We start from the raw sequence: 19,777 nt of genomic DNA on the forward strand, positions 1-19,777 counted from the left end.
AGAAAAAAGGTGCTAGGCCGATCACGACTGATGATCCACTGACTGACTAAATTGTCTGCTCAACATTGCTGCTGCTTTGTGCATTATAGCCCAAACTGCTGCAGCTGTCCGCTTATAAGCATTTTTAAGTTTCGTTCGTTGTGCCTTAAATCAAGTAAACTTGGGTTCAATTTGAAAGATGGTTTCAGCACTCCCATGTTGTACGGGAATAGTGACATCCTCCAACCTCTAAACAGATACACCCAGCTAGACAGGGATCTACTTTTCAACGCATACTCCAAAGTACGGTGGAACTTGACATAGTGTCTTTTCGTTGCTGTAAGTGAAAGTAGATAAAAACAGAGCAAGTCGTAGAGCAAAACGGGGATGGAACCAACAAGGTATGAAACACTAAGTTTTCCACTCAGGAACTTTTCTCTCTCTCTCTCCCTCTCTCTATTTTTTTTTCCTTAGGCTGTGTGGAAACACGGTCCCTCAGGTGGCAGTTCCACAAGTCAAACAATGACCTGCAATAAAATTCAATATTCTGCTATCAGTTTAATCCTCGTTATGCTGTGATAATAACTGGTGAATCTCAGGTATTCAACACATACCTTCTGACAACAAGGAAAATCGACACCTAAAACGAAAAAGAAATTATAATTTTAATTACATTTAAACGCTTGCCAGGGCCATTATTGCGCTGTCGTCTGTTAAAGCTGTATAGGTACAGGGTATGTTTTATTACCTGCGTGGCAAGGTCACACGTCTATCCCCGCCTCTCCGTGTACGGGCGATGCCCGATACCGAGTGGGTGAACAGCGAGCCGCATGCTTCCGCATGCGAGTGAGTAGCGAGTGATGTAGGTGAGCGCTACTCAAACGTATTCGTTACGCAACAGTGCTCTAATTCAGTCGTACAGTCTCAGAAATTTCTTCCGCAGATTACGGCCAATGTCTGATCTAGGACTTTCGTTTGGGAGGAATGACCTCTTTGCCTGTGGCAGTCTACTTTTCATGTTCTCCTTGCTTCGTGTGTCGCATATTATTTTTCTTATATGGTGGCAGATGTCTTTCACTTTGTCTACTTTGCGGTTTCTTCTTTTCATAGTAAGTTTCTCGCTAGTGTCATTTCCCTTAGTTCTCATTACTTTCGTCTTCTTTCGAATTGCTCTGAATCTGAAATCTGTGCTCAGTAGACTGATCATTCCATTCATTATGTCCAGTTATTCTTCCCCACTTTATTGAAGACAGCAGTTATTTTCGGAATCTCACCACTGATATACTTTCACACTGAATTTTAATCACAATGCTCAATATCTCTTTTGCATCCGACATTGCTTGTTCGATGTAGAGATTAAACAGCGGGGGAAAAGGATTATAATCCTGTCGTAAGATGAGACATCTTTTGTGGTCTTCCATTTTTATTTTTCCTTCTTGACACAACGTCAGAACTGAATCTACCGTGCATTTACCTTCTCTGAAGCCGAAATTATCGTCAGCTAACAAATTTTGACTTTTCTTTTACAGTCTTATGTACATTATACCTGTCAGCATTTAGGATACGTAAGCAGTTAAGCTGATGTTGTGATAGTTCTCATATGTATCCATCCTTGCTGTCTTCGAGATGTAGCGGATGACATTTATACTAGAGGTTAATCGTAAATCTCTAGACACGTACGCTCTCTACAAACCAACTTGAATAGGTTTTTGGTTGCTACTTTCTTCACTGATTTTAGAAATTCAGAACTAATGTTATCCATGTCTTCCCCCCTAATTTGATCGCCAGTGTTCCAAAGCTGTGTTAAATCCTAATTTTAGATCCTGTGTATCATCCATACCGACTCCATTTCTTTTTCTATCGCGTCATCAGATACTTCTTCCACCAACTAGACGCCATCAATGTACTCTTTCCACTATCAGCTCCCTCCTCATCGGTCAACAGTGGAGCAGTGGAATTCCTCTTGCACACTATTGCTTTTGATTTCACCTAAGGTTATTTTTACTTTCTTGTAAGGTGAAGCAGTAGTTTTGCGTTGGCTTCCTTGCACTTGCTATTTACTTTTTCTAAACTGACTTATACTGGCTATTTTTTCTTTGCCTGAACGTTTTTGTACGTCTTTCTTTCATCGATTAATTGAAGTATTTCTGCTGTTGACCACGGCTTCGTGCAATTACCCCCCCCCCCCCCCCCCCATGTAACCATATGTCCCTGTCCAACGTGTGTGACTGACAGTTTTAGAGATGTTCATTTCTCTTCAACTGAATTGCCTATTGTGGTATTCATTATCGCAGTATCTACAGCTGTGGAGAACTTCAAACGCATCTCATCATTCCTCAGTAATGCAATATCCCTCTTCATTCCACACTGTTCTTGCCAACGATTCTCTTATCCTTTCGTCTACGTCTCATCGTTACTAAATAGTGACCTACATCTGCTCGAGGGTGCACCTTATAATCTAATACATAGTTTACAAATCTCTGTCTGATCATGATGTAATCCATTTGGAAACTTTCTGTATTTCCAGGACTTTTCCAAGTGGATCTCATATTTGTTTTGCTTTTAAATAATGTATTTACAGTTACTACCTGAAATTTATTATAGAGTTCATTTAGTCTCTCCCTTCTCTCATTCCCACTACGGAGCCCATGTGCTTCCGTAACTCTGCTCTCAATATAGTGCTCTAACCGCACAAGGTTATTAGATTTTCGTCTCCCATTACATATTTAGTTTCACGTTCAAAATTCTCACGTAATTTCTCCATCTCAACTTCTGCTTGTGATTAGGCCATAGGCAGGCGAACTATTGTTCTTGGCGTTGGTTTACTGTAGATTCTTATTTTAACAATCCGATCAATTACCTGTTAACATAACTTGCTAGTTGTTGTATCTTCCTATGCATGACGAATTCAACTCCCTTTACAACATTTTCTACTGCTGTTGATTTTTATTTATTGATTTGTTCATTTATTTTTGAGTCATCAGTCTTCTGAGTGGTGTGATGCGACCCACCACGAATTCCTCTATTGTACTAACTTCGTCATCTCAGTGTAGCACTTACATCCAACGTCCTCAATTATTTCTTGGATATAGTCTAATAACTGTCTTCCCCTACATTTTTATCCTATACCACCTTCCAGTCTTTTGTTCTTTCAGTGGTTTCCGTATGTTCCTTTCCTTGCAGATTCTGCAGAGAATCTCCTCATTATTAGTCAATCTAATTTTTTGCATTATTCTGTAGCACCACACCTCAAACTCTTCGATTCTCTTCATTTACGGTTTTCCCACTATCACCGATTCGTTTTTATACAATGCTGTGGTCCAAATATGCATTCTCAGAAATTTCTTCTGAATTTATGGTCTGTGTTTGAATCCATTACACTTCTCTTGGCTAGGAATGCCCTCTTTACCTGTGCTACTCTTCCTTTTATGTTCTCTTTGCTTCGTCTTTCATGAGTTTATTTCCGAGGTACCAGAATTCCTCGACCTCATTTACTTCGTGATCACCACCTTGATGTCAAGTTCCTCTCTTCTCTTATTTCTGCTACATCTCATTATCTTTGCCTTTTTCCGGTTTACCCTCAATCCACATTCCTTACTCATTAGTCCTTATGTTCCATTAAACATATCCTGTAATTCTTCTTCATGTCAACTGACGATAACAACGCCATTATCGTACTTATCATTGATATCCTTTCAATCCACATTCGTTACTTATTAGTCCTTACGTTCCATTCAACATATCCTGTAGTTCTTCTTCATGTTAACTGACAATAACAATGACATTATCGTACCTTATCATTGATATCCTTTTACCTTGAATATTATCCCACTCTTGACCTTCCTTCTATTTCCATTGCTGCTTCCTCGATGTATACTTCGAACAGCAGATGTTAAAGACCACATAACTGTCTTACATTCTACAGTGCGATAACTTCGTTCTTGCCCTTCCAGTGCTACCATTATCGCCGGGTCCTTGTACATCTTGTATATTTCCCGCTTTTCCCCATATAGTACTCCTATTTTTCCCACAATTTCGAGCATCTTGCACCATTTTACATTATCTCACACTTTTTCCATGTCAACAAATCCTGCGAACATGTCTTGGTTTTTCCTCAGTTTTGATTCCATTATCGAGCGCACCGTTAGAATTGTCTCTCTGGTGCCTTTATCTCTCCAAAAACCATACTGATCGTCATCTAACAGATCTACAGTTTGATTTGGAAATTTTTCCTATATTATTTCTGTCAGTAGCGTGGATGCATGATTTGTTAAGCTGATTGTGTGATAGTTTGCGCAAGTACCTGCCCTTGCTATCTTTGGAATTGTGTGGATCATAATTTATCCGAACGTCTGATGGTACGTTGCGAGTCTCGGCACAGCAACTTCAGTAGTCGTTCTTTCACCTGTTCCGCAATGATTTAAGAAATTCCGATGGAATGTTGTCTACCTCTTTTGCCTTATTTCGTCTTGTCGAAAGCTCTTTGAAATTCTGATTCTAATATTGATTCTCTATCTCTTCCCTATCGACTCCTCTTTTCTTCTGTCACGTCATAAAGCAAGTATTCCCCCTCGCAGACACCTTCACTGTAATTCGCTCTTTCTGCTGCTCTTAAGTGTGGACATCCCGTTGCACCCTCGATGTTACCGTTCTTGCTTTTGATGTCACCAAAGGTTGTTTTGACTTTTCTATTTGCTGAACCAGTCCTCTCGACTGTCATTCTTTTTTCTATTTCTTCACACCTTTCGCACAACCATTTCGCCTTGGTTTTCCTGCACTTCAAATTTTGTTTTACTCCTAAGGGATTTACCTTTATGTATTCCTGTCTTTTCCTGAATATTATCGTACCTGCTTCTTTCATCCATCAGTTTAAGTATTTCATCTATTACTTTCTTCACTGTTATATTCTTGCTACCAATATCTGTGCGTCCAAAATCTTTGATTGCTCTTTCTAGTGATTTCCATTCCTCTTCGATTGAACTGTCTCCTCTGATAGTCCTTATCACAGTATCCACGTCCTTAGCTAACTTCAGACACATCTCATTATTCCTCAGTACTTCAGTATTCCACTTCTTCAACTGTTTTTTGTCTCAAACTTTAGTCGTCTCGTCACCGCTAGAGAATTGTAATCTGAGCCGTATGAACACCTGGGTACACTTTACAATCCAATATCTGATTTCGGAATCTCTGCCTGAGCGTGATGTAATCTACCTGGGACCTTCCCACGTCCTTAAGTCTTTACCAAGAATATCTCATCTTGTAATTCTTCGACAAACTCTTTTACTGTCTGAAATTCACTGCAAAAATCTGCAACTACTGTTGATATTTCCCTGTATTCGTTTGATCAGATATAAACGGCTTCCCTTTCCATCTTGTTAACCACTACTAAACTTAGTACGAGCCTTTGCCTTTTCTCAGAGTCTCCAACATTTCAACTACATTCAAATTTCCGACATTCCCAGCTCGACTCGTAGAATGTTACCTTTACGTTGGTTATTCAGTCTTATTCTGTGGTCATCTCTCTCTCTTGGCGCCCGCATCTCGTGGTGGTGCGGTAGCGTTCTCGCTTCCCACGCCCGGGTTCCCGGGTTCGATTCCCGGCGGGGTCAGGGATTTTCTCTGCCTCGTGATGGCTGGGTGTTGTGTGATGTCCTTAGGTTAGTTACGTTTAAGTAGTTCTAAGTTCTAGGAGACTGATGACCATAGATGTTAAGTCCCATAGTGCTCAGAGCCATTTGAAGCATTTCTCTCTCTTGGCACCCGTCCGCCCTCTTCTCCCCTCCACCCCACTTTGGAATCGGGAACTAACTAGAAATGTCAATGAAAAGATCTTCATTACACTTTCTAATAGGATGTCAAACGTTATATGCATACAAAAAAGAGAAAGTATTACAAACTGACAACTATGTCGTAGAACTAGGTAACAACCATTTAGCAAATAACAACGTTTCTATGGCCTGCAAAAGATATTAAGAGGAGAGTAAAACATGCTTTCATGTGTATCCCCGAGCTAAAAGAGGCTGCAAAAATTAAACTAATGTGTCTCTAATGACAGTGTAAAGTCATTACGTATTATCAGTTTTGACTTATAGCAGTTACACATAAATTGTACTATTTACACTACTCAGAAACAGAGGTCCCATGAAGCGAATGATAAATATACACTGAGAACTAAAAATAGACACATGAAAATAAATAAATCTAGCACGGAATATAGTTATAGGAAGACACAATTATGACATGAAAATGAGAAAGCAGTAGACGTAACATGTAGGCATGTGATTTGATATGTGCAAAGAGGTGGGCAAATACCTATATAACGAACAAATGAGAGGTGTGTGGATGATATTAGAAGAGACGCGGGAGGAATAAGAATGAAATTGCTGAAAATCATTACATAAGGTAAACGTGTAACGTAACGCAGATATTGAGGCAAATTAATACCAAATAAAAAGCTACAAATAGGGTACTCTCAGTCTAGTAACCGAAAGCAGTAGTGCTCACATTTAGTATTTGAACATTCCTTCACGATGCCATGTGAAGAGGTAGGAAGTAGCTCGGCAAACGTGTAATATATTGCTATTGTGTCAAACAAATAGCAACCGTCAACCATGAATTTTTTGTATGAAACTGCCTCTGTAAATGCGAAGTTAGTGCTCAGTATTTGTAAATCAGAACTCCGTTACTTGTCTTAAGGTTGATGTGCAATTGATTGTATGTAAACCTCTTTTGTTTGGATCTCCCAATATCGACAGTTGAAATGTAATATTCCAAAACATAGATATTTATTGAGCAATAAGTTATACTGTTAATAAAAGTATCCGTCTTACGACCGGTTACTGAAAAAGATTTCCCTGTCGCTGCCAGGTAATTATCGAGGGATTGGATGGATGACATCTCTGGTGTCAGGGATGAGATGAGATGGTGGATCAGGAAAATGACCAGTGATTGCTCAAGCAAACAGTAATAAATTTCATTAGCAAGCAACTACAACTCTCAGTGCTACATTCTTTAGCTGCAAAGCCCTCCCTGGGTGTGAGCTGAAAACAGTGGGTGCAGCAGCGCTGAAGTAACAGGCAGCCATTCACCGGCTTCACATCGGTGGCAAAGAAGGAATGCTGACTCTTGGATCGGCAGCACACCTGTTTTATCCCTAATCGATCAAAAAACTCTTGAACAGGAGGTCCCAATGGCCGTGGACAACTGCAGTAGTGCCCAGACTCCCAAGCGGAGGTGTACAACATCACTGTGGCCACCCAGGCGTATGTGATAAGGCGACTGCACCGCCCTGGCCTCGGAAACCTCCCCTTAGAAGTCTGGCTGCAACTGCAGTGACCCTGGAGGTTGCCCACTCCCACCTCTCTCTCCCGCCCGGCTAGAAGTTGAGAAATCCGTAGTGGTGGAGTTAGACCCAGTAGTAGGCCCATTGATGGTGGTGACCAATGCTCAAGGGCTCTGTGTGTAGAACCAACACATCCCAGTTATTGGCGCAGTCCTCCTCTCATTGATGATGGTACCAGATTGAGATACCCTTGGCTAACAGTTATGGGTATTTAGACAGGTTCTAACCACGAACACCAATACAAGCCCGCAGCTACTAGGTGTAGTAACTGCTCTGCCATTCTTAGTAACTTTCTGTTGGGTTGCCGATTCCCATTTCAGGCAGCCATGTGGAAATCGACCAGTGGTCTTACTGCTTCAGACGTCTGAAAGTATCGACCTATTTCACTCAGACCTGCTCGTGTGCCCTCTTGGTACAACCAAAGTAGCATTGCTTCACTCCTGGAAATGGAAAAAAGAACACATTGACACCGGTGTGTCAGACCCACCATACTTGCTCCGGACACTGCGAGAGGGTTGTACAAGCAATGATCACACGCACGGAACAGCGGACACACCAGGAACCGCAGTGTTGGCCGTCGAATGGCGCTAGCTGCGCAGCATTTGTGCACCGCCGCCGTCAGTGTCAGCCAGTTTGCCATGGCATACGGAGCTCCATCGCAGCGTGGACGTGAACCGTATGTGCAGTTGGCGGACTTTGAACGAGGGCGTATAGTGGGCATGCGGGAGGCTGGGTGGACGTACCGCCGAATTGCTCAACACGTGGGGCGTGAGGTCTCCACAGTACATTGATGTTGTCGCCAGTGGTCGGCGGAAGGTGCACGTGCCCGTCGACCTGGGACCGGACTGCAGCGACGCACGGATGCACGCCAAGACCGTAGGATCCTACGCAGTGCCGTAGGGGACCGCACCGCCACTTCCCAGCAAATTAGGGACACTGTTGCTCCTGGGGTATCGGCGAGGACCATTCGCAACCGTCTCCATGAAGCTGGGCTACGGTCCCGCACACCGTTAGGCCGTCTTCCGCTCACGCCCCAGCATCGTGCAGCCCGCCTCCAGTGGTGTCGCGACAGGCGTGAATGGAGGGACGAATGGAGACGTGTCGTCTTCAGCGATGAGAGTCACTTCTGCCTTGGTGCCAATGATGGTCGTATGCGTGTTTGGCGCCGTGCAGGTGAGCGCCACAATCAGGACTGCATACGACCGAGGCACACAGGGCCAACACCCGGCATCATGATGTGGGGAGCGATCTCCTACACTGGCCGTACACCTCTGGTGATCGTCGAGGGGACACTGAATAGTGCACGGTACATCCAAACCGTCATCGAACCCATCGTTCTACTATTCCTAGACCGGCAAGGGAACTTGCTGTTCCAACAGGACAATGCACGTCCGCATGTATCCCGTGCCACCCAACGTGCTCTAGAAGGTGTAAGTCAACTACCCCGGCCAGCAAGATCTCCGGATCTGTCCCCCATTGAACATGTTTGGGACTGGATGAAGCGTCGTCTCACGCTGTCTGCACGTCCAGCACGAACGCTGGTCCAACTGAGGCGCCAGGTGGAAAATGGAATGGCAAGCCGTTCCACAGGACTACATCCAGCATCTCTACGATCGTCTCCATGGGAGAATAGCAGCCTGCATTGCTGCGAAAGGTGGATATACACTGTACTAGTGCCGACATTGTGCATGCACTGATGCCTGTGTCTATGTGCCTGAGGTTCTGTCAGTGTGATCATGTGATGTATCTGATCCCAGGAATGTGTCAATAAAGTTTCCCCTTCCTGGGACAATGAATTCACGGTGTTCTTATTTCAATTTCCAGGAGTGTAGTTTACTAGTGATGTCGAAAAATAGTGGTGGTGCTACATTATACAGGGTGTTACAAAAAAGTACGGCCAAATTTTCAGGAAACAATCCTCACATACAAATAAAGAAAAGATGAAACTTCCTGGCAGATTAAAACTGTGTGCCCGACCGAGATTCGAACTCGGGACCTTTGCCTATCGCGGGCAAGTGCTCTACCATATGAGCTACCGAAGCATGACTTACGGCCGGTTCTCACAGCTTTACTTCTGCCTGTACCTCGTCTTCTACGTTCCAAACTTTACAGAAGCTCTCCTGCGAACCTTGCAGAACTAGCACTCCTGAAAGAAAGGATATTGCGGAGACATGGCTTAGCCTCAGCCTGGGGGATGCTTCCAGAATGAGATTTTCACTGTGCAGCGGAGTGTGCGCTTATATGAAACTTCCTGGCAGATTAAAACTGTGTGCCCGACCGAGACTCGAACTCGGGACCTTTGCCTTTCGCGGGCTAGTGTGGACATGTTAGAGCTCATTGTAATTTCTTCAGTATGCAATGTACTGCCTCGATTTACCGATAGTTGGCCCATTTGAAGGAAGGTAATGTTGACTTCGGTGCTTGTGTTGACATGTGACTACAGTACTAGCATCAAGCACATCAGTACGTAGCATCAACAGGTTAGTGTTCATCACTAACGCGGTTTTGCAGTCAGTGCAGTGTTTACAAATGCGGAGTTGGCAGATGCCCATTTCATGTATGGAATAGCACGGGGCAATAGCCGTGGCGCGGTATGTTTATTTGGAGACAGATTTCCAGAACGAAGGTGTCCCGTCGGGGAGACGTTCGAAGCAATTCATCGGCGTCTTAGGGAGCACGGAACATTCCAGCCTATGACTTGCGGCTGGGGAAGACCTAGAACGACGAGGACACCTGCAATGGGCGAGGCAATTCTTCGTGCAGTTGACGATAACCCTAATGTCAGCGTCAGAGAAGTTGCTGCTGTACAAGGTAACGTTGACCACGTCACTGTATGGAGAGTGCTACGGGAGAACCAGTTGTTTCCGTACCATGTACAGCGTCTGCAGGCACTATCAGCAGCTGATTGGCCTCCACGGGTACATTCTGCGAATGGTTCATCCAACAATGTGTCAATCCTCATTTCAGTGCAAATGTTCTCTTTACGGATGAGGCTTCATTCGAACGTAAAGAAATTGTAAATTTTCACAATCAACATGTGTGAGCGGACGAGAATCCGCACGTAATTGTGCAATCAAGTCATCGACACAGATTTTCTGTGAACGTTTGGGCAGGCATTGTTGGTGATGTCTTGATTGGGTCCATGTTCTGCCAACTACGCTCATTGGAGAACGTTATCATGATTTCATACGGGGCACACTACCTGTGCTGCTAGAACATGTGCCTTTACAAGTACGACACAACATGTGGTTCATACACGATGGAGCTCCTGCACATTTCAGTCGAAGTGTTCGTACGCTTCTCAACAACAAATTTGGTGACCGATGGATTGTTAGAGCCGGACCAATTCCATGGCCTCCACGCTCTTCTGACCTCAACCCTCTTGACTTTCATTTATGGGGGCATTTGAAAGTTCTTGTCTACGCAACCCGGTACCAAATATAGATACTCTTCGTGCTCGTGTTGTGGACGGCTGTGATACAATACGCCATTCTCCAGGGCTGCATCAGCGCATCAGGGATTCCATGCGACGGAGGGTGGATGCACGTATCCTCGCTAACGGAGGACATTTTGAACATTTCCTGTAACAAAGTGTTTGAAGTAACGCTGGTACGTTCTGTTACTGTGTGTTTCCATTCCGTGATTAATGTGATTTGAAGAGAAGTAATAAAATGAACTCTAACATGGAAAGTAAGCGTTTCCGGACTCAGTCCACATAACATATTTTCTTTTTGTGTGAGGAATGTTTCCTGAATGTTTGGCAGTACCTTTTTGTAACACCCTGTGTACACAGGTCTAAATTTTTATTACCACTCGTTCACTTTTAGATTCGTAAGAAATCTAGATAAAGATTTAAAATAATAATTTGGTCAAAGATTATGTCCCGTTTCAATGTAATGTATTTTTTATTCACGATGTACAGCTTTCCCTCCAGTGTCGATGACTGCTAAGCCTGAAACCGGTTGAGAATAATCCAGTTTTGTACAACTTTTCTCCAGTGATGATGGCTGCTGAAACTGATGTCGCCTGAGAATAAAGGTGTATACACAGGGCTGGTGAGTCAAAACTATTTTCTTCAAATTCTTTGGTCATTAATTACTTTTCCTACCTGTCGTACACATGAATTTCTAGGTTGAGCTGTTTACTTGAAACTGTCGATTCTTGTAACAGTGTACACAATGTGTAGAAATCCTTTTGGTCGAAGCAACATCCAATATTTCTTTTAGATTATCATCAAACGAAAATATAACAGCTCTGATTTCTTCAACAGTATAGTGCTGACTGTCATGGATTAAACAAATTGAAGACTGTAGGTGGTTTTTCATGGTGGCCTTACTGAATGAAGAACTACTGAATATATTAGTAATTGGTACAATGAGTATCCATATGTCGCTCGTATTCTCTTTCTCAAGTGTTCCATAGAATTCAATATGAAGCTAATGATTAACTTCGAGAGTAGAAGCATACAAAGTTACTCTGGTTGACGCTGTACAATAGCTGAGTTAGCAGGAACGTCCTATAAACTTACAGACTTGTAAATTCAGCAAGAATACCCAAGTTTTGAGACATGTACTAGTTATCAGTTCATCTTTAAGGTTCCGCTATTGTAAATTGTTGCAATAAGCTGCCTTGTAGTGAGAAAGGTTTCGGAATTCAACATTGGATAGTTGATGGCACCGCTGCAGGTACTTTTCTCTAAGCACCCTATGTAAGGAAAACATAAACCTTACTAAACTTTTAGAATACATTGATACAGAAAACTTTACATACATTTCCACCGTGTACCAGAATATTTCTCCCAGCGTTTTAATTTCTCTAGTGGTGTTCTCCTTTGTTGGAAAGTAATTGCCAAATTCACTGAACTTACACGCACTTGGCGCCATACACCAAAATTTAATAGCTTTGCTGAAAAGACAAATTTTTAATAATACGAGCATAAAACTGGAGCCAGTTACTCCAAGTTCGTAAAATATTTTCAGTTTTATGCAAGAATTGTCACACAGCCAAGTATGTGTCTAGACCAAAGACACAAGTTTACGCTTAAACAGAACATTGAATCTTTCGTTGCTTTTGCCCAAAATTTCTACTTTGTAGCTAATAAGTGCGAAACAAATAATTTACAAGACATATCTAATAGATATCCTGACATATGTGGTAGCAAATTCAGTGTATCTATTTCTTGGGTATTGTGATATTCTTAGTTTTGATATCACGTTATCGTAATTATGACGGTAGGCAGGATGAATTAAGAGCAATGGCTGGACAGTCTTTAAATTATCCCAAGAATTTTTAACATTGTGCAGCCCTGTCAGCAACTGTGATAATTGAACATGTAATACGCCAGCTACAGTTGCAAATAGAAACCAAAAAGCTTTATACTTGACATGGCCAAACCTCGGCGTGCAGTAGTTTAGTGTCCCTCGCTTCAGAAGAAGGCCAAATTATTTTGACTCAAACGTGGGTAAAGTTTGGTTTCTATTTGCAACTGAGGCTGATACGTTACTTGTTAAACTATCCCATTGGTTTATTTCTTTAACATGTTGCATTAACTTGAGATATTACACAAAATTTTCTATTAACAAACATTAAAGAGCTCATACAATTCCAAGTATAGAATTGTAATAAATAAAGATTTACAATTTGTTGAAATTTTTTATTTATATCTATATGTACAGGTCTTGCTATGAGCTATGATTACACATCTGTTACGACTTTAGCATGCATCCAGGTTTTTTCAGGATATTACTGAAGCTATAGTCGATAGCGATGAATCGTCATACCACTCAGCATTACACTGAATACGTTAGCTGTTACCGTTTATCGTGATTATATGAAAAATAACTGAAAATGAGTCCGTTGGTCCATCAATAAGTTATTGACAAGCCAAAGTTCTCTTTCTCAGTTATTTTCTTCCTGAGTATATCCCTCTCTTTCGTTACATTACTGCCGGCTACAAGCCGGTATTCCTTGTGCAAAGTGCGTCATAAATATTATTGAACCTTTAATAAACCTGTTTTCAGTTTTCTATTGCCTGTTAACATTGCTGTAAAGTTCGGTGATAATGTAACTTTAATCGTTAAACGTTGACAGATCGTCGGATAAAAGGGATTTGTTCTATCCTCGGTTTTAGTTTTTTGCCACTCAATCTCCTATTCTTTCCAGACTCTTCTCTTAATTTCTTTTGTTTACTGAACTTATAGAAATTTTGAGAGTGCACTCGCGGTCAATGAGTGGCGTCTTTGATTGGTTATCAAAAGGTTATCGGTAACCGGTTCAAAATGCGTTGCTCCTCAGATTTCGAATAAAAACCATCAGCAGTGGCGGTCTAATACTTCCGGCATGTCACGTCATTCAGCCGTCGACCTTGTCTAAGTGGGAAGAGAAGCGGAGAGAGGTTCAGAGCACTCCCTTGATTTTCGGGCGGGAAACTGCCTCTAATGGCGAAAGGATCAGCAACGACTAACGGCGTGGGGAAGCAGAAGGCAATGGATACCACTGCTTCAAAGACACAAAATACGTACCCAGAAGTATGAGACCTGTAATTCAAAAAACGTCACGATGATATCTCCATCTCCGAAAGATTTCGCACTAGTCCCTCATTGGACCTCCGGGAGGAGATTGCCAAAGGGCAGATAACCGTGAGAAAAAGCCTGAGTAACCCACGAAACGATAAAGTTCTACAACGCAGAGCGTTAAATGTAAGATGTTTGATCGTGGCAGAGAAGCTAGAAAATCTGGAAAGGGAATTTCTGAAGCTCAGTAAAGTGCAATGGAAGAGTACAAGGTCTTCTGGTCAGACGTGTTCAGGGCAATATCAAAAGGATCAGAAAATGGTATAGCTGGAGTAGGATGACTAGTAAGGTAGGGTAGAGTGTGTATTACTGCAAACAGTTCAGTAACAGGGTTGGTCTCATTAGAATCGACAGCACAGCAAACTAACACCGAAAGCGACGTTTCAAGTAAGCAAGCCGACGTCGAAGGTCGGAGATCAAAAGGTAAAGTATATCGTGATATACAACGGGTAATTCAGTACCTAAATGATGATGAGAAAGTCTAATAGCCATGGAGGATTTGAATGCGGCTGCACGGCGAAGGAGTAGAAGAAATGTTTACGGGAAAATATGGTATTGGTAGCACGACTGCCAGAATGGAAAGACAAATAGAGTTACGCAGTAAACTAGAGCTGCCTATGGGGAGTACTCTGTTCGAGAATCACAAGTGGAGGAAGGATACTTGAGAATGACCTGGAGACACAGGAACATTTCAGTTAGATTAAATTATGGTCAGTACCACATTCCGCAATCAGACACTGTTCCCAAGACCAGATATAGATTCAGATCACAATTTACTAGTGACGGAGCATAGGCTGAAGTTTAATAGACTAGTCTGGAAGAATCAGTGCGCAAAAACGTGAGATACGGAAGTACCAAGGAATGAAGGGATATGCTTGAAATTACCCAAAGCTATAGATACTGCATTAACGAATATCTCAGTAGGCTTTTCAGCTGAAGACGAATGGACGTCTGTGAAAAGGACAATCACAGAATCTGGAGAGGAAAACTTAAGTACAAAGAAGGTACTGCAAGGAAACCATAGGTAACAGAAAATTTAAGCTTATCAATGAAACAAGGAATGTTCAGGGTCATTCAGCAGTACAGAGATATAAATCACTTAGAATGAAATAAATCGGAAGTGCAGGGAAGCTAAGGCAAAAGGCTGTGTGGAAAATGAGAAGAAATCCAAAAGGAAACGATTGCTTGAAGGTCTGAGTCAGCAAACAGGAAAGTCAATATAGCCTTCGGTGGAAGTAAAAATGGAAGGGTGTTAACATTAAGATTGCAATGAAAATTTCACTGTTAAAGGAGAGAACGTATGGATGGAAAGAGTACATTGAAGGACAGTATAAGGGGAAGACTTGACTGACGGTGTGATAGTTGAAATAGGAGTCGAAGTAGAGGAGATAGGGAATCAAGTATTAGAATCAGATTAAAAAGAACTTTGAAAGAGTTAAGATCAAATAGGTATATATCTTTCAATTGGAACTTTTAAAATCATTAGAGGCGGGGAGTGGCTACATAACGATTATTCTCGTTGGTGTGTAGTACGTATGTGACTGGCGATACACCATCAGACTTTCGCAAGGAACATCACCCACACAATTCCAAAGATTGCAAGAGCCGGAAAGTGCAAGAATTATTGCAGACTCAGCTTAATGGCTTAGGCAACCAAGTTTCTAACAAAACTAATAAACATAAGAGTGTAAAGGAAAGAAGATCGATCTGTCAGTTGACAATCAGTTTGGCTTTAAGAAATGTAAAGACGACGTAGAGGAGCAACTCTGACGTTGCGGATGATAATGTCAGCAAGACCAAAGAAAAATCAAGGATCTGTCGACATGGGAAACGAAAATCTGAGAAAAATATGGATAAGCGATGGGGAAAGTCGGATAATATACAATATTTACAAAAACTAAGGAGAAACAAAAAGCGGGGAAGACCAACAACGAAGTACTCAGATCAAAAAATGTGTAAGACAGGGATTATCATTCTTGCCCCTACTGTTCAATCTGTATCTTGAAGAAGCAACGCCGGAAATAAAAGAAAGATCCTAGTGTGGAATTATAATTCAATATGAAAGGACTCCAATGATTAGATTCTCTGATGATATTGCTGTTCTCAGGGAAAGAATTACAGGATCTGCTTTAGAGACTGAAGAGTTTAATGAGTACAGAAGGTAGATGGACAGTAAATCGAAGAAAGACGAAAGTAATGAGAAGTATCAAAAATGATAACAGCGAGAAACTTAACTTCAGGATTAATTAACACGAAGTAGAAGAAGTTAAGTGATTCTGCCATCAAACCAGCAAAATAACCCGTGAGGGATAGAGCATGGAGGACATAAAAAACAGACTAGTAATGTAATGAAGGACATTCCGGTCCATGGGAAATCTACTAGTATCACTTGAAGAAATTTTTGAAAATGTTTGTTTGGAGTACAGCATTTTTTAGAGTATGGAAAAACCGAAAAAGAAAAGAATTGAAGCATTTATGTTGTGTTACAGAAGAATACTGGAAACCAGGCGCGCTGGTAAGGAATGAAGAGGTTCTTCGCAGAATCGGCGAGGGAATCAATATGTGGCAAACACTGACAAGAAGAAGAGACAGGATGGTAGGACATCAGTTAAGACATCAGGGAATAGCTTCCATCGTAGTAGAGGGAGATGTAGAGGGAATACATTGTAGAGAAAGACCGAAATTGGAACACATGAAGACGCTGATTGTGGTCGAAGGTTGCAAGTGCTACTCCGTTATAAAGAGGATGGCATAGGAGAGGAATTCGTGGCGGGCACCATCAAACCAATGAGAAGAAAAAAGAAGAAAGCTTACTGTTTTTTGTTATAGGGCTGCTCTCTTAGCTGGATTATCGGCTAGGTCATTCTCTCACACCCTGCATAAAACTTAATCCAACTGTAGTATACCTGTTAGTTGTGGATCTGCTATTCTATGATCTATATTTCTTCAATCAATAAGGTATAGTTGCTCGGATTTCGCAACAGTTTCAATTTTATCTTGGTTTCAGTGACAATACTAAGACTCTGTTGGGTGTTCAGTGACTAAAGAGTATTTAGAACGGCAAATGGCTCTGCTTGTTTATTAGAGCATTCAATGTCCAATTTGAGCTGTAATTGACGAGTAAGTTTATTGTTGTTAAATCCTGCTGTCACTGGACACATTCCGCCGTCTGATTTCCTTACATCTTTGTATACTTCAACAGAGTACTATTGTCTTCTCCCCAATTAGCTATTTTTGAAAGTCTACTGGATGCGGTTATCTTAGGTACTCTATAGTGTTGTTACTGTCTGTCTGGTGTCTTTCGATGTGACTATATTATAATATTTGGTCATATCTGGTATCTTAATAGCTATTGGTGCGAGACATACTGAAATACATGGAGCTTCGTCGGATGTTGAACCATAATGTTATACTATCTTTGAACTGATTAATCCTTGTGTTGCCATAAATTTAGTGTGGTTGTATTATCGCTTCAGTGCATTATGCACATCGGCGAGACGTAAGACAATACGGGTAACACCCTTCCTTCAGAGAATAATAGCCCTTAGTGCCTTAGTGGGCAGACCCCGTTAAAACTAACTGATCTTCAGTGAAGATTAATTAACGCATTACATCTAATTGTTGTGTGTTTGTTAAATGTATATTTATTGTTGATTAGGACACTTAAATATTTGAAGTATTCCACTTGAAGTTCATTATTCTTAAGCTGAAAGTTAATTTTTAATGAGTGACGTCGCCTTCTCCCTGTCTTGAGTATGACTTTAGATTTATTTTCGTTGAATCGGAGTTATTATCGGCACAGGATGCGATCACTTGCATTTGTGTAGTTCAGATGTTCTCAGTTTCATGGAAGTTTTCTTTCTTTATTTAGTAAAATTGTAAAAGCAATTACGAGAGAATGCCTTGAGTAAGGGAAGCTGAATAATGAATTACGGAATATATTCCAAACACATGGGCCGGAACAACACCCTTGTGAACATCCTTTGGTTGCTGTTCTCTCTTTTCGATGTTTGTTGACAGCTGACCTTGCGGTTCTGCGGCTAAAGTAGCCGCGTGTCATTATGTTCTCGACACATTCATATTTACTCAAAGCTTGTAGAATCTATGCCACTATGATTACACCGATTTTGGCTGTGCTATTTACAGATTTTTTTGATTGCCATTAAAGCATCAGTCGCACATGTTCACAGGGCTAAACACCTTGTTATAGTATTTGTTTAAATGTGGATGAAGATGATATTGACATTCTGGATGAAAATATGTTGTCTCTGCTTCATTATGTTGGTAGCTGCTAGAGTATAACAGTACTGAGAAAACTAGATAGCACTGTTACAGGTTTTTCCTCAGAACTGATACTGATTTAACAACGATAACAACAGTCTGTTATTTGAAATTTTTATTACCGGAAGTTCCTTCTGAGTATCTATTGGCGCAGTTAGGTGTGTACACTTTACTGAAAGCGTCACAAAGAACACGCCTCCACAAAAGAATGCTTATTTGTGCAAGAAATTAATGTTAAAACGATTCAGCTTCAGAACATGTGAAATATTTTACCTGATCATCACTATCTATACGTCTGCAGTGCGTAGTTGGTGCACATTGCTTTACGTCATTCTGTTGAGTTACTCAACAAGTATGCAATGGAAGATAATGAAGTCTGGAAGGGGAAAACTGTGATTTACTGTCAATTATTGCAGAAGAAATAATTCTTTAACAAATATTGAAATACAAGCTGAAATTCCTTTTCCGTTTGATTTCTGTTGTCAGTGAGGTAGATTTCTGTGTCAATATGTGTACCTTCATAAGAGCTATTTGCGCTATAAAATATTCTCATTTGCGAAGTGTGAAAGTTTGCATCTTATTTTGCTTCTAAAATTGAGCATCGCTTCAAATCAGTTACTTAAAAAAAATGTGATCAGAAGCTTTTGTTACCATGAAACGTTTCCACCATTTTAGAATTTGTCTTTCACGTTTTTGGGCTTAAAAACAATTTTTTATTTCCTTTACACGAAATTCCTTGAACTATAACAGCTGTTTACTTTAGGTGTCGCTTGATTGTGAAACATAATTTTCGTCTAGAGTTTTCTTAAAAATTTATATATAAAAAAATTTTCGTGTCTAACGTTTGTAGATGATAAACTGACGTACAAAATATTTGCTGCCCTTGTCTTACCTATGTATCGAAATCCATTATTCTATAAGTATAAAAAGATACTGAATTGAATAAATGTACTTGTTAGGTACTAGATGCCACGGTACCATGCTTTAGCACTCGATCTTGTATGCTACCGTCACAAGCGGAGAGATGCAGTCTTCATTAGCGGGACCGTTGACAGTGTCTTCACAGATTTTATATCTAAAAAGAAACAGGTTAGAGATGCAACAAGATCATCTGTGACCGAATACAGATTTGTAAAGAGGGAGAATAAGTTTACTTGTGACCTTATTCAGGGATTGAAAGGGTTTCGTATTATTCAGCTCTTCGACTTAAATGTTATATTTTAGTTTTTCTATTGATATTTCGACCATAGGCCTTTGCCAAACAAAGATACTTTATGCTAGGAGTACGTCGTAGCTGAATTGGGAGACTCATACTGATACTTGCGCCATGTGCTCTAGGGAGAACAGAAGGAAATACACTAGAAGGAAGATTACCATATTTTGTAGTTAACGTTGAGAGAAATTACCCGTTGTCGCTATGAATGTGTTCGTTAAATGCAACTCAAATCGCATGGCAACTGGATGAGAAGAACAAGCAGGCCTTCCTCTTTAATTTTTTTCTCTTCCAGTGAAATCGTCAGTTCTCCCTCGTCCGCTTTTTAATGAGTGAACTGGAGAAGCTCTGAACATCTTCATTATATCGATGAGCTCTTCTAATTGTTGG

This window comes from Schistocerca gregaria, chromosome 2, assembly GCF_023897955.1.
Source record: "Schistocerca gregaria isolate iqSchGreg1 chromosome 2, iqSchGreg1.2, whole genome shotgun sequence".
Lineage (NCBI taxonomy): Eukaryota > Metazoa > Arthropoda > Insecta > Orthoptera > Acrididae > Schistocerca > Schistocerca gregaria.